The sequence below is a fragment of the Ambystoma mexicanum genome, chromosome 3q (genome assembly GCF_040938575.1).
Source record: "Ambystoma mexicanum isolate Mex_15411 chromosome 3q, UKY_AmexF1_1, whole genome shotgun sequence".
Taxonomy (NCBI): Eukaryota; Metazoa; Chordata; class Amphibia; order Caudata; family Ambystomatidae; genus Ambystoma; species Ambystoma mexicanum.
Genome location: NC_090926.1, coordinates 403,565,108 through 403,578,236, shown reverse-complemented (window position 1 = coordinate 403,578,236; position 13,129 = coordinate 403,565,108). Strand labels below are relative to the sequence as shown.

General features: G+C 46.9%; 1 protein-coding gene across 4 annotated transcripts in view; it reads right to left on the bottom strand.

Moving 5' to 3' along the window:
- Positions 1 to 13,129, bottom strand: part of MGAT4B (alpha-1,3-mannosyl-glycoprotein 4-beta-N-acetylglucosaminyltransferase B) — a 1,380,432-nt gene that overhangs the window by 1,352,585 nt on the left and 14,718 nt on the right. The window contains exon 2 of one of the 4 annotated variants that reach the window (XM_069654102.1): positions 1,086 to 1,212. The exons of the other annotated variants lie outside the window; for them this stretch is intronic. The gene's annotated coding sequence lies outside the window, so the exon portion shown is untranslated. The remainder of the gene's footprint in view (positions 1 to 1,085; positions 1,213 to 13,129) is intronic. 4 annotated transcript variants of the gene reach the window in all.

Sequence of the window (13,129 nt, the reverse complement as noted above, 5' to 3'; positions counted from 1 at the left end):
TCGAGGAATGCTAGACTAAAGCAGATACAGCTGTATATCACGCATAGCGCGTATATGACACCCCAAAGGATATCTACGTTTAAAAATGCAGGACGGCAAGCATGCCCTAAGTGTGATGAAGAAAATGTGGGCCTGGTGCATATGTTTTGGTCATGCCCGGTTATTGAGCGCTTTTGGAGCGAAGTGGCACACAAGCTAGCAGAAAGAGGTATTAAGATAGTGGTGGATACAGTGTGGGCCTGCTTGTTAGGGGGGTTCCCTAGGCCACAGAAACTTAAGCATGTGAGCAAACTAAAGGACCTGGCATATGCACTTGCAAAGAAAAGAATTGCTATGGGATGGAAGACATGCCACAAACCACGAGTGGAGGTATGGTGGAAGGATTTGCAGAAATGGGCGGAGGCAGAAACTATGGTATGGCAGGAAGCTAGCAATGTAGGCGGGGAGGAGGAGACAGACCCTGATGGCATGGAAATCATTAATAGCAGAATTATTTGGGTCAATGCTAGACCCAATGGAACCTATGGAAGAAAACACCCTGACGCAAGACGTGTAAACGGAGCATTAGAGGAAATGGGCTCGTAACGGGGGTGGGATATGGGAAGCAGTGAACACAATCAAGCAATTTATAATTGAATTGTTATTGTATGCACTGCAAGTTTGGTTTGTATTGTTTGTTAAATAACTAATAAAAAACATTTTAAAAAAATACATGTGATGCATGGAAACACCATTTCATGTATAGGCGCCTTATAAATATTGAATAAATAAAATGACAAAGTTGAAACGTGTGGAAAGTAACCATCGGACAACGAAAAGTGAATTGGGCAACATATGCGTCATTTGGCACGAAACGGCAATTTCGAATATTATTTTAAACTAAACCAAAAAACTGTAGACCAACAATATCCAAAAATGATCACACTGTAGCAATACGTACCACCCATTTCATTACTGTGCCACTTACAAAACAGTCAATTTAAACACTATTTATGAATGTATGCATGTGCGATTGTCTGGTTCATTTTTCAAATGCAAACAATACATAGTCATTCATGCCACACTTGGTGAAGAAATTCCCTTACAGTTTAAATCTGGAACTGTCACATGAGAACCTGCTTTTCCTCCCTGTAGCCGTCTCTCCCTCACTGTACTTGTTGCGGCTTTATTAATGTTTGGGACAGATGCAAATATTTCGCCATCCTCTTAACCCTAAAACAAAGCAAGGTGGTACTGTGAATCTCCAGTGTAGGCAATGTATGGAGGGTGGTTTGTGCAGGACAATATCAAAATACATAAACAGAATTACCTACAATTGACTAAATAAGCAGTACAGTCATTTCTGAAAGGCGTTTTGGGAGGTCACAAAAGAGGTACGCACCAAATACCAGAAATAGAAAAGTAAAAATTGACTGCTTTAGAAAATTACACAGAAATGCGATGGCAAGCAATGAATCTACATAAGCATGGTTATGATGGTGTGCACTAGCAGCAATGTGTGATGTGTTTCGAAATCTCACTGAGCATCACCATGGAACATCCTCTCAACATTTTGCATCTATTCTAAACGTGATGCCAGTGTGTCGCCTTCCGTTTACTCAAAGATGAAAATCATTTTCCCGATGCCTTACTAGTTTTCTGTTAATGTATAGTACTTGCTTTTGCCAAACAATAGCACTGGAAATTGAGAAGTCCCACCAGGCTGTAAGACAACTCTTTGTCGAGGACACCAAACCACTTCATACCCATTTTATCTCGATTTGGTAAACCAATACGTTACACAGAATGTGCTCTTCATTCTATTAGCTTTTGCAGCCATTTCACAATCTGCCCATCCGCATCGCTGTACATCTTGACAAATGGATCTCAAGCTGTGCTAATGCAGACTATCGAAATATACAAAAACTGAAAAAAAAATCTAGCATCCTCCTACATTTTTCATAGCAATGTCAATAAACCAGTCTACAGTATAGACTCTTAACTGAAATGCACCATGTCCCACCAGGGTTGGGTTACAAATCTTTGAAAATGAGACAACCGCCCCCATTTGCTGGTAACATTTACTTGTCAAAAAGTATACAAGCTTCATTGAAGTGCCACTATCTCAGGGTTCGCAAAATCAGCCCACTAGCATTGGCAAATAGTTTTTTTTTAATGAAGGGCGAGTATCATTTGCATGATACTTATAAACACACTTTGTTTGCAGTAAATGGCAAATACAGGTCTCACTGTGCATGCTTGACAGCATTGCAGCAAATATGAAAAACTGCCCTGGGTCAAATCTCATACACTCAGCATTCCAGTCACACTCCAGGCATTCCATTCATGACCTCGCACCTACAGAGACACAGCATGCATCCAGGAAGTGGGATAAAGCAGGGATGAAACATAATAGGAATACCATTCCTAACACCTCCCTTCCTTCCACCTAACCAGACACACAACACACCTCCCTTTCTTCCATACAGCAAATAAATACCTCGGAAACATGTGCACAACCCAATTCCAAAAAAAAAAAGAATGGTTACACAAACAGGCGTAACTAAACCACTGGCAGAAGGACCACACCAACACAACTACCATACCAAACCAACACAACACGACAAAACACCTTCCGCTCACCTCTACGACCGGAGAGCTGCAAACCTACCACGTTTGAGCACTGCCTGCCCCTCTGGGCAACCAAACACATACCCGTAACCTTTCCAAAAATAAACGTGCCACTTTCCATCCACCACTACCACTGATAGATCTTGGAGCTGCCACCCCAAGCACAAACGGTCCCTATATGGACTGGCACGTTGTTACACTCACCTGTCTCCACACTATACTGGATGGAAGGCTGTGCGCTATGCCGAACCCCTCTCTGCTTGGTTGTGTGCCAGCCGTTGGGTAACGCCTATGACAGGAGAACAGAGGGTTATGATACTGGGCCCGTGATGGGTGGACTCCCACCTCCCACTGATCCAAATCCCTTCCCTTGGGGTTATGTCCACCTTAGTTTTTTGTGCGTTGAGCTCTCCGCCCTGCGTCTCTGTGTATCGGCACGTGATAGATGCGGGTGTTTTGAGGACCTAGTTGCTTCATTGGTCCATGTGCCCTTGTGTCGGGTCCAGACCGGCTGTGACTGCGACTCTGATTGTGTTCAGGTGAGTCTTTCAGTCTCTGTTCTGTTTCTTTCTTCCCTTCGCTTTCTGTGATTTCTCGGTGTTCCTTTTCTCCTCTATGCTATTTAATAATGTCTCTTTCTGTTTCCACAGGGATGGTGGCGATTTCAGAGCTGCAGCGCCGGATGGAGAAGACTATGCCAAGTTGTTGAGCGCGGAGCACGGCGCTGTTTATTTGGAGTTAGTTGCTAACCTGTATTCTCTTCCCTTCTTTAAGCAGGTTGCGGTGCAGTGATGTTCCGGAGTGGCTGCTTACCCAGGTAAGTGCTTTACAATTTTGTCCTCGTTTCTTCTTCACCCTTGCAGGTTGCGGTGAAATCCGGAGATGGGCGAGGCAAACGAGCGATGGATGGTTTCAGGGCCCGCTACTCACAGGTAAGTGTATTTGCTTGCTAATGCTGTTCTTGTTCTTCCAGGTTGGCGGTGGAATTCGGATCGATGGCTTCAGGATCAGGCCGCCGGGAGAAGCAGATGAGCTGGAGCTGGACACGATGACCGTTACGCTGCAGGAGTGCAGAATAATGCGAAGCGTGAATTCCAGTTTGGGCATAGCTTATATAGCCAGCCACACCTGAAGACCCGGCCACACCCAAAACACTAGTCTGCACAGCTCGGTTCTAGGAACTGAGCTGTTTAACAGACCTCCATGTTGGATTAAGGTCCAAAATGGTACTTGCCTTATTCCTGGTAATGAGCCAGGCGCCAAAGTCGCCAGGACTGACTCCATGTCTTCGGATGATGGAGTTTTAAGGCTCTTGGAGCCACTGTGGAGGGCTGTAGCCCCACTGCCGTCAGGGGGCCGTTACACCAGAAGGGGTCAGGGATGTGGATCATGACACACGTAGTCCCACTGCACCAAAACTAGAAATCCAACTAACTTCCGGATACAACTAATTCTAGCAGATCCAACTAAGAACAACTGGGGCACACAACCCACACACTCAGCACGCACGCACAGACCCAAAGGCACTACACACACACCTGGGCAACAAACACGCACAGTAAAATTCCAATCAAAAGAAAAATCTATGAACCCCAGTTTGCTGCCCATACAAACAGCCATAAAACACCTTGGATATCATCAGAATCCTACACTACTACACACCAAAATGGGCTGCCGGCGACCTGCTTAAAAATAATGTTGCCAAATTCCCACAAGAAAATACACAAATGTATTGGCATTCACTGTGAGAACAAGTAGAATTAATAAATAATCAGAATACCTACATAGAGCTAGCGGGCTAACTCTTCCCCCCCCAAAACTACTCCATTCAGACCGCCTACCTCTGGGTCTCAATGCTTACCACTCTTGGGAATGAGAACACTCCCGTCCAGCTAAACTGAACGGTCACCCCACTGGACACTGTAAAACACTAAACAAATGACACCTGGATGTGAAGGCATCTGATATAATCTAAGACTCCTTCTCCATAAGACTAAGACCAGAAAGTATGTGGTTTACATGTAGGTTTATTCTCTTAGTTATTAAGTAGAGAAAGCACTGGGACATCCATCTAGCCCAGCAGCTTAGGTCCAACTGCCACCAGTAGAACCCTGCCCACCAAACGTACATCAACATTCCACCAGAGTCCCAGTGACATCACCACCCAACACTCCACCTAGAATGTTAGTGACATCACCACTATCACAACACTCATAGCCATAATCAATCACAGCACAGACTACGACATATGTCCCTCTCTTCAACCAACCCAACACTCATGGCCATAATAATGACCAGCACATAATATGACATATACCCCTCTCTTCAATAACACCAAACTATACCCATTATGGAAACCCACCATGGTGTAAATTACCAGAAGAGTTATAGCTCAGAAACCAATTTTTTTTTTTCTTTTTTCTTACTCCCCTTGGACCCAAACCACTACACCCCAAGATCTAACCCAGATCTTAATTGGAAAACCGACAACTAACTCAACCACAAGCTCTCCCCAGAACCTGAGCCCACTCAGCTACAAACCCGCTAAATAAACCCCGACATGGAAGAACCAACACTCCGCTATCAACCAGCTGAATAACAACAATAACAGCACCTCACTGTCCCTAAAACAACCAGACAGCACCTCACTGTCCCCCAAAACACCTTATACCTATAACAACTGAGCAGCAGCACCTCCCTATGCCACCCCAAAATCACTCCCTAAAATGAATATAAACCACTCCTGCCTTTCCTAAAACCTCCAAAACATAAGCACCTCACTACCACTAAAAGTTTCCAGCCAGCACCTCACTACCCCTTAACACCACACTGAAACATCTCACTACCCCCTTAAAATCCAGGCAGCATCTGACAACCCTTAAAAACACCAAACAGAACCTCACTGCCCCCAAAAATGACCCATAGAGCACCTCCCTGCCCGCTGGACAGCACCTCACTACCCCCAAAAATGACCCAGATAGCACCTAACTGCCCGCTAGACAGCACCTTACTGCCCCTAAAACACCGGCAGCATGCACACATAACCAGGGAAAAGCACCTCACCGTCCCTAAATACACCAGACCGCCCCTAACAAGACGAGACAGCACCACACTGTCCCAAAAACAACCAAACAACACCTCACTACCCCTATAAAGACCAGACAGCACCCGACCGCCCCTAACACCAGACTGCACCTCACTGTCCCAACACCAAACAGCACCTGACTGTCCCAAAACACACCAGAACACAACCCGACAGCACCTCCATAAACCTAAAACCATCCCTACAAACACCAGACAGCACCTCACCGTCCCAACACCAGGCAGCACCTCACTGCCCCTAAAACAACCAAACACCTCACCGTCCCTAAAATGACCAGACAGCACCTGACTGTCCCCAACACCAGACAGCACCTCACTGTCCCTAAAATGACCAGACAGCACCTCACTGTCCCCAACACCAGACAGCACCTCACTGTCCCTAAAATGACCAGACAGCACCTCACTGTCCCTCAAACACCCAAAACACACCAGAACACAACCAGACAGCACCTGACTGTCCCTACACCAAACAGCACCTGACTGTCCCAAAACACACCAGAACACAACCCGACAGCACCTCCATGAATCTAAAACCATCCCTACAAACACCAGACAGCACCTCACTGCCCCTACAAACTACCAAACAACCCAACAACACCTCACCGTCCCTAAATACACCAGAAAATAACCAGACAGCACCACACTGCCCCAAAAACAACCAAACACCTCACTACCCCTACAAAGGCCAGACAGCACCTCACTGCCCTTAAAAACACCAGACTGCACCTCACAGTCCCTGACAACACCAAACAGCACCTCACAGTTCCTAACACCAGACAGCTCCCCACTGCCCCTAAAAACACCAGACAGCACCTCACTGCCCCTAAAACAACCAAACACCTCACTACCCCTACAAAGACCAGACAGCACCTCACTGCCCCTAAAAACCGCAAACCGCACCTCACAGTCCCTACACCAAACAACACCTGACTGTCCCAAAACACACCAGAACACAACCCGACAGCACCTCCATGAATCTAAAACCATCCCTACAAACACCAGACAGCACCTGGCTGCCCCTACAAACTACCAAACAACACCTCACCGTCCCTAAATACACCAGAAAATAACCAGACAGCACCACACTGCCCCAAAAACAACCAAACACCTCACTGCCCCTACAAAGGCCAGACAGCACCTCACTGCCCTTAAAAACACCAGACTGCACCTCACAGTCCCTGACAGCACCTAACTACCTGATGGACAGCACCTCACTGCCCCCAAAATGACCCAGACAGCACCCGACTGTCCCTAAAAACACCAGGCAGCACCTCACTGTCCTTAGAACACCATATAGCATCCCCCTGCCCCTACAAACAACCAAACTCACTACCCCTACAAAGACCAGACAGCACCTCACTGTCCTTGACAGCACCTAACTACCTTTTAAATAACCAGGCATCCCCTCACTACCACTTTAAATACCCAGGCGGTACCTCACTACCCCTTTAAAACCCTGAGTGGCACCTCACTACCACTTTAAATTCATTCCAGGCAGCACCTCACTACCACAAAAATTTCCAGGCAGCACCTCACTGCCCCTAAAACACCAGCATCATCCACACATAACCAGGGAATATGCCCCTACAAACAACAACCAAAAGACGTAATGGCGCCAAAATTCTTGCACCGTAGTGGCGCCAAAGTTCTTGTACCACCCCCAAAATGTCCATGAATTGCACACACAAAAGCAAATCCTGTGCACCATAATCCCAGCATGTGCAAGAAGTGAAAGCACCTCACTGCCCCTAAAGGTACTGGCATCATCCACATATAACCAAGGGTAATGCCCCTACAAACACGACAAACAAAACACAGCAGGACAACATGTAAAACCCACAATAAGTAGTAACCAGATCAAGTCCATGGCGCTGAAAACCCTGCGCCAACCCCAACATGTCCCTGAAATGCAAAACCCAAAATGCATGGTGAGAAGTTGTAAATGCAAAAATGGATGCAAGTGACATGGCGCTAAAGTCCCTGCGCCATACCCCCACCCACATGTCCACTTCAGCCAACCTGCAAAGAAAACATTGCATAAACAGCGTTCCAATGTCCCATGGACCCCACACCCTCGAGTCCAAGTGAAAACCCAAAAACATGTCCTAACAGCAGGCCACATACATAAACACAACATCAGTGCATAAATAACAGGCCATAAACTGCTAACATCAACCCAGGACCCAAACCCAAATTGTACTACACCCAGAGGCCACAACATAAACACAACAGCATACATTAAAACCGGCCTCACCAAACACGTACCTCTAGTTAGTGACTTGTCAGATCCTCCATCACGTTACTTATTCCCCACTGGTCCGGATCCAGCGCTCGCCTCCTTGCCAGCCTTCTTGACAAATCACCCGCTAGTGGCTTCCACCGACTTTCAGCACACACATTGTAGATGCCCACAATTCCAGACACGAACACTGTGCTTCCCTGTATCTCCCGTAGGAAATCACTCCTTGCACCCGAGACATCCACGCCCGCCAATTGTGCCAAAAAGTCCCTCATTGAAAAGCACAAAACTCTTGCCAGTACACATATCCAACAGATTATCCGTTCCAGAACACTGCAGCTTCTGCATCCTGACCCAGTATCATCCAACACGGTCTCCTCGTAGACAAGGCGTGTCCCGAAACGTGCAGAAAACATCCTACACTTCCATAATCTCCTTTTCAACCGTCTACCCGGAACACAGCAGCACCAATCAGTATCATGAGCACTGTGTTCCAAAGACACACCGTGTTCCAGCTGAGGACGTCGGCCCGCTCCTTCGTAATGCGACATCATCATTGTTTCAGCAGGCACAGAAAACATCCTACACTTCCCTAATCTCCTTTTCAGCCGTCTACCCGGAAGACAGCAGCACCAATCAGTAGCGTAAGCGCTGCGTTCCAAAGGCATGCCGCGTTCCAGCTGAGGACGCCGGCCCGCTCCTCCATAATGCGACGTCATCATTGTTTCAGCATGCACGGAAGAGTCCACACATCCGCAAACTTCTGCTGCTGGACCGCCTGGCCCCCCGCAGCCCCTCACGGCCCTCTTCCTCATGTCCCCACCAATGTCATGCTCCCAACGGATGTTCCGAGCTCCCAACCCACTGCATACCACGCACCACCCCAATGTCAACCTCTCCAGGACACGGGATGGGAGAGCCAATATACAGCCCTCAACCTCCGAAGAGACTGCCGCCGCCGCCCCCTCCGACACCTTTGCCGGACACCCAGACCGCTCCACCAGGGTCAGCAAAATGACACACCACACCGGGCAATGAGCCATCTCTGCACCTGCTCACTGCCCCAAACCAACGATATCAATGGTGCTGTCTTTCCGTTACCGCACTCAGCTACTGCAGGAACCACCGCAGCCTCTACTGGCACCTCTGCTGAACCCGTGAATAGCTCCTCAGGAGTCCGGGCGCCGACCGCCACTCAAGGCAGTAGGCCACCTCAACCGGGCACACTCAACCCGGGTCCCCGACCTGGACCACTGGATTGAACCCCACTGCACCGCCCGGCCTGCAGCTCCTTGTTGCTGGATGATGTCTCCCTGGAAGGCAGCGCTCCTCATCTACTGCCCCTTCCCAGCAGGACCATCCTCGTCGCCAGTGATATAATCTAAGACTCCTTCTCCATAAGACTAAGACCAGAAAGTATGTGGTTTACATGTAGGTTTATTCTCTTAGTTATTAAGTAGAGAAAGCACTGGGACATCCATCTAGCCCAGCAGCTTAGGTCCAACTGCCACCAGTAGAACCCTGCCCACCAAACATACATCAACATTCCACCAGAGTCCCAGTGACATCACCACCCAACACTCCACCTAGAATGTTAGTGTCATCACCACTATCACAACACTCATAGCCATAATCAATCACAGCACAGACTATGACATATGTCCCTCTCTTCAACCAACACCACACTCACAGCCATAATCACTCACAGCACAGATTATGACAGCATCCCAACCACACCAGTACTACAACAGTATGCGGACAGTGCACTGTCCCACACCTGTTAAACCTACCCAACAACTTCAACTCTTCTCACCCATGCTCAAAACATCATCTACTACATAATATTAATGGGTCACTATTCTCACCCACACTGGAACTTCAAATCATGCGACTCCCTGCCGCACAACATCAATGGTTAGCCAAACTCACTCATAGTTCCCAGGTTTAAAATTTTAAAAAGCAGAGGGAAGCAGCTTCACCCGGCCTGGCGGCACAGCACTGGAATGCCTCCCCACCCCCCATTTTTAAGAGTGGACCAAACCTTCCAAAAGGTTAGACACAACACCCTTAATTGGCTCATAGCCAATGATCACTGACCCTCTTTGCCTGACCATCCTTTACCTTGCTGTACTCATGTAGTACAAAGCTGCACATGTATATAATTACTGTTTTTTTTTTCCTGCACACTGTGAATCCTTTGTATATAATTTGATATTATCTGTTTAACATTGTGTATACCTTGATGTAACCTGTAACCTATGCCTAAAGTATCCTTGTAACTGTTGCGCCCAGATTCCTTCGGTTGAGGTGCACCTTACAAATAAATAAATATACATACTCTCCAAAAACATGCAACTCACTGCTACACGCATGAATGGGTCACTCTACCTACCCATACTAAACAACACTTCATTACCCATACAAAACAGGTCATCATTCTCACCCATACTATACAACATCAATGGGCCACTCTACCATACTCAAACTCAAAGTGTGAATTCAACTCACAATATGCCATGCTGGATCCCACATGGAACATCATCTACAAAATGACATGTATTATCATTCAACTGAAACACCATGCCTCAGAATATTTCTAAGACACCCTCACAATGACCCAAGACCTTTCATCACTGTTGCTCATGAATATTAATGCACTCCTGCTTTTACTAATAACTCATCTAAAAGTCCATGTTGCACTCTTCCGAGTTGCAACTTAAACAACCTGTAAATCCTCAAAACATTAAACTAGCATTGTAAAAGTCCATGTTGCAACCTCGCAACTTAAACATCCTGCAATGCCTCAATATAACTACATTAAAAAGCATCCATTCATACACCATAGTCTGTATCCCACATCATTAAACAATACACTTGAAAAGTTGCACACATCTTCAACCCAATAAAACACCCTTTTATAACACAAGCAGGTCATATTGCAAACCTCAACACAAGCATCAACAGCGATAATGGCACTACAATGCTAAATGCCACCTTACTTATCAAACGCAGTGTTCGATTGAGAAGCATCGCTATACATGCAAGATGCTCCACTGCCCATAATGGAAGCTTGATTTGATACCAGCTGCCCGCAGGAACTCCTCACCAAGCCCCAGGGCGTACATTTCTTGTTGCTACACCATGCAGACCACAATCTACTAACCCGCAATTCTCAGCACATAACGGGGTGTAGAGACACATGGCGTAAATAACAATTGAAAAAAATAGTCACCAATAAGGGCAGCAAATTGCCACTTCCGTTGGTGTCAAACAGTAAGAGTAGGTGTCCATCAACCACATCCATGCCTCCAACTGCCAATAGCTACTTACTTCCAGAACGGAAGCCGTTCACCTGCAGGCTAAACAAAGTCCAGCCTTGCTGTACTGCGCCGCCTCCTCCCTCTTTGGCAGAATTGCATCTTCACTATACTCAGACACTGACTTCTCCCTTTCCCTCCGAGAGAAAAACGGCTTCCTAGTCACGGCCTAGCAACGTCACTGGGTGCCCTCCTCTAAGGCCCATCTTAGCATCCGAACATCTCAGGCGTAACGAAAAGCGCCAACATTCCAGCCGATAACCAGCTCCTTTAGCGGCCAAGCCGATGTCACCACACTCCCTGAGGTTGCAGAGCTACTCGGAGCTCCGCCCTGCCAACCGTCATTCGAGCTGCCAGTCATTGTTACAGTTGTGGCACACAGCAGTAACCACCGGTACCATGTCTCATTGTATTGCTTCTAATGCATTTTCTATATCTTTAAATTACGTTTCCTGCCACCATTCAACAGTGTACTGCGCACTTGGGATAACACCCATGGTCCTCACGCTATAATCCTCACTTGACATATTATGTGCCCATACATCCAGTGGCCCTCAGCTGCTCTGGCTGGCAGCCTCCTCCACTCATTTAGACCCTTTTATGCATGGTTTTCTCCTCTCCTAGGCGCCCCTCTCCTATGCAATGCGGGGACTCCTTGTAATATCATAATACCACGAAGAATTCTCCGGCCTGTTTTTGATCAGTCTCTGACAAGGTGCTTATGCAAACAATCTCTGGAGCCTCTGCTAGCTAACCAAGACATCTTTAAGACTCCTTGCAACTTTACAGACTGTCAACTTTACTTCCAGCCCTGGGTGCTAACCAGGACAGTGTCTCTACTTCTCCCCGAGTGCCAACCACAACATTCACAGGCACTATTACATCAAAGTGTGGCACTCTTACTTCCCCTGAGTGCCTTCTATCACAGTCTCTTATTTCTCCCTTGGGTGGTGGGACTCATACGGGGGGCAGTGGGCTCCCTCTCCTTTCCTTTGGAATCTCTGCTTCCTGCTCTGCATCCCCCCCCCCCGCATCAGTCTCCTTTCTCCTCTCCCTGGCGCTCATCCATACAGATACCCGTCTTCTCCAGGGTTCTCCAAGGTACTCACCAAGACCAGCTTGTCACCAATTGTTATGACCAGGGTAGTCAGGATACTTACAAAGGATAGACTGGTAGTCAGCTGTGATCTTCATGTTACTTTAAATCAGGTTACATCACAAGGAAAATAGGAAGTACAGTACTGGGGAAGCCCACTGGCTCCCACAACCCAGGCTACATCATTACCAACTGCCCTGGGTGGAATCTCATACACTCAGCATTCCAGTCGGTCACAATCCAGGCATTCCATTCATGACCTCACACTCACACCTACAGACACACAGCATGTATTCAGGAAGTAGGATAAAGCAGGGAATAAATATATAATGGGAATACCGTGCCTAACAGTAGAGCAATGGGAAATGAAGGTGGTGAATTATGCGATGGAGTGGCCTTCACCAAACAAAAGAGAGTGGGACCAAACAAATGACATTTTGTTTAAATGCAATTGGAGTTTGTATAAAATCTGTTGTTAACAGTCATGGCAATAGAGACTCTTGGGCGTAAAACAAAAGTTAGGCCATGTACAGAAACACAGACCAAAAACATGGTCCAAAAGGTAGCTGATTTAAATGATCGTGTGGGCAGGTTTTCTTCAATTTTCGACTATTTGTTGCATAAAGTCCCATTTCCTTATTTAACCCTCCAATGCCCGTTGTGCATTGTGTGTAAAACTGTCTGCATTGTGCAGCAGTTATTGTAATCACCTGCCCTTCAGGATATCTGTACCAAAGACAGCATGATTCTTTCTTCATTCAAAAA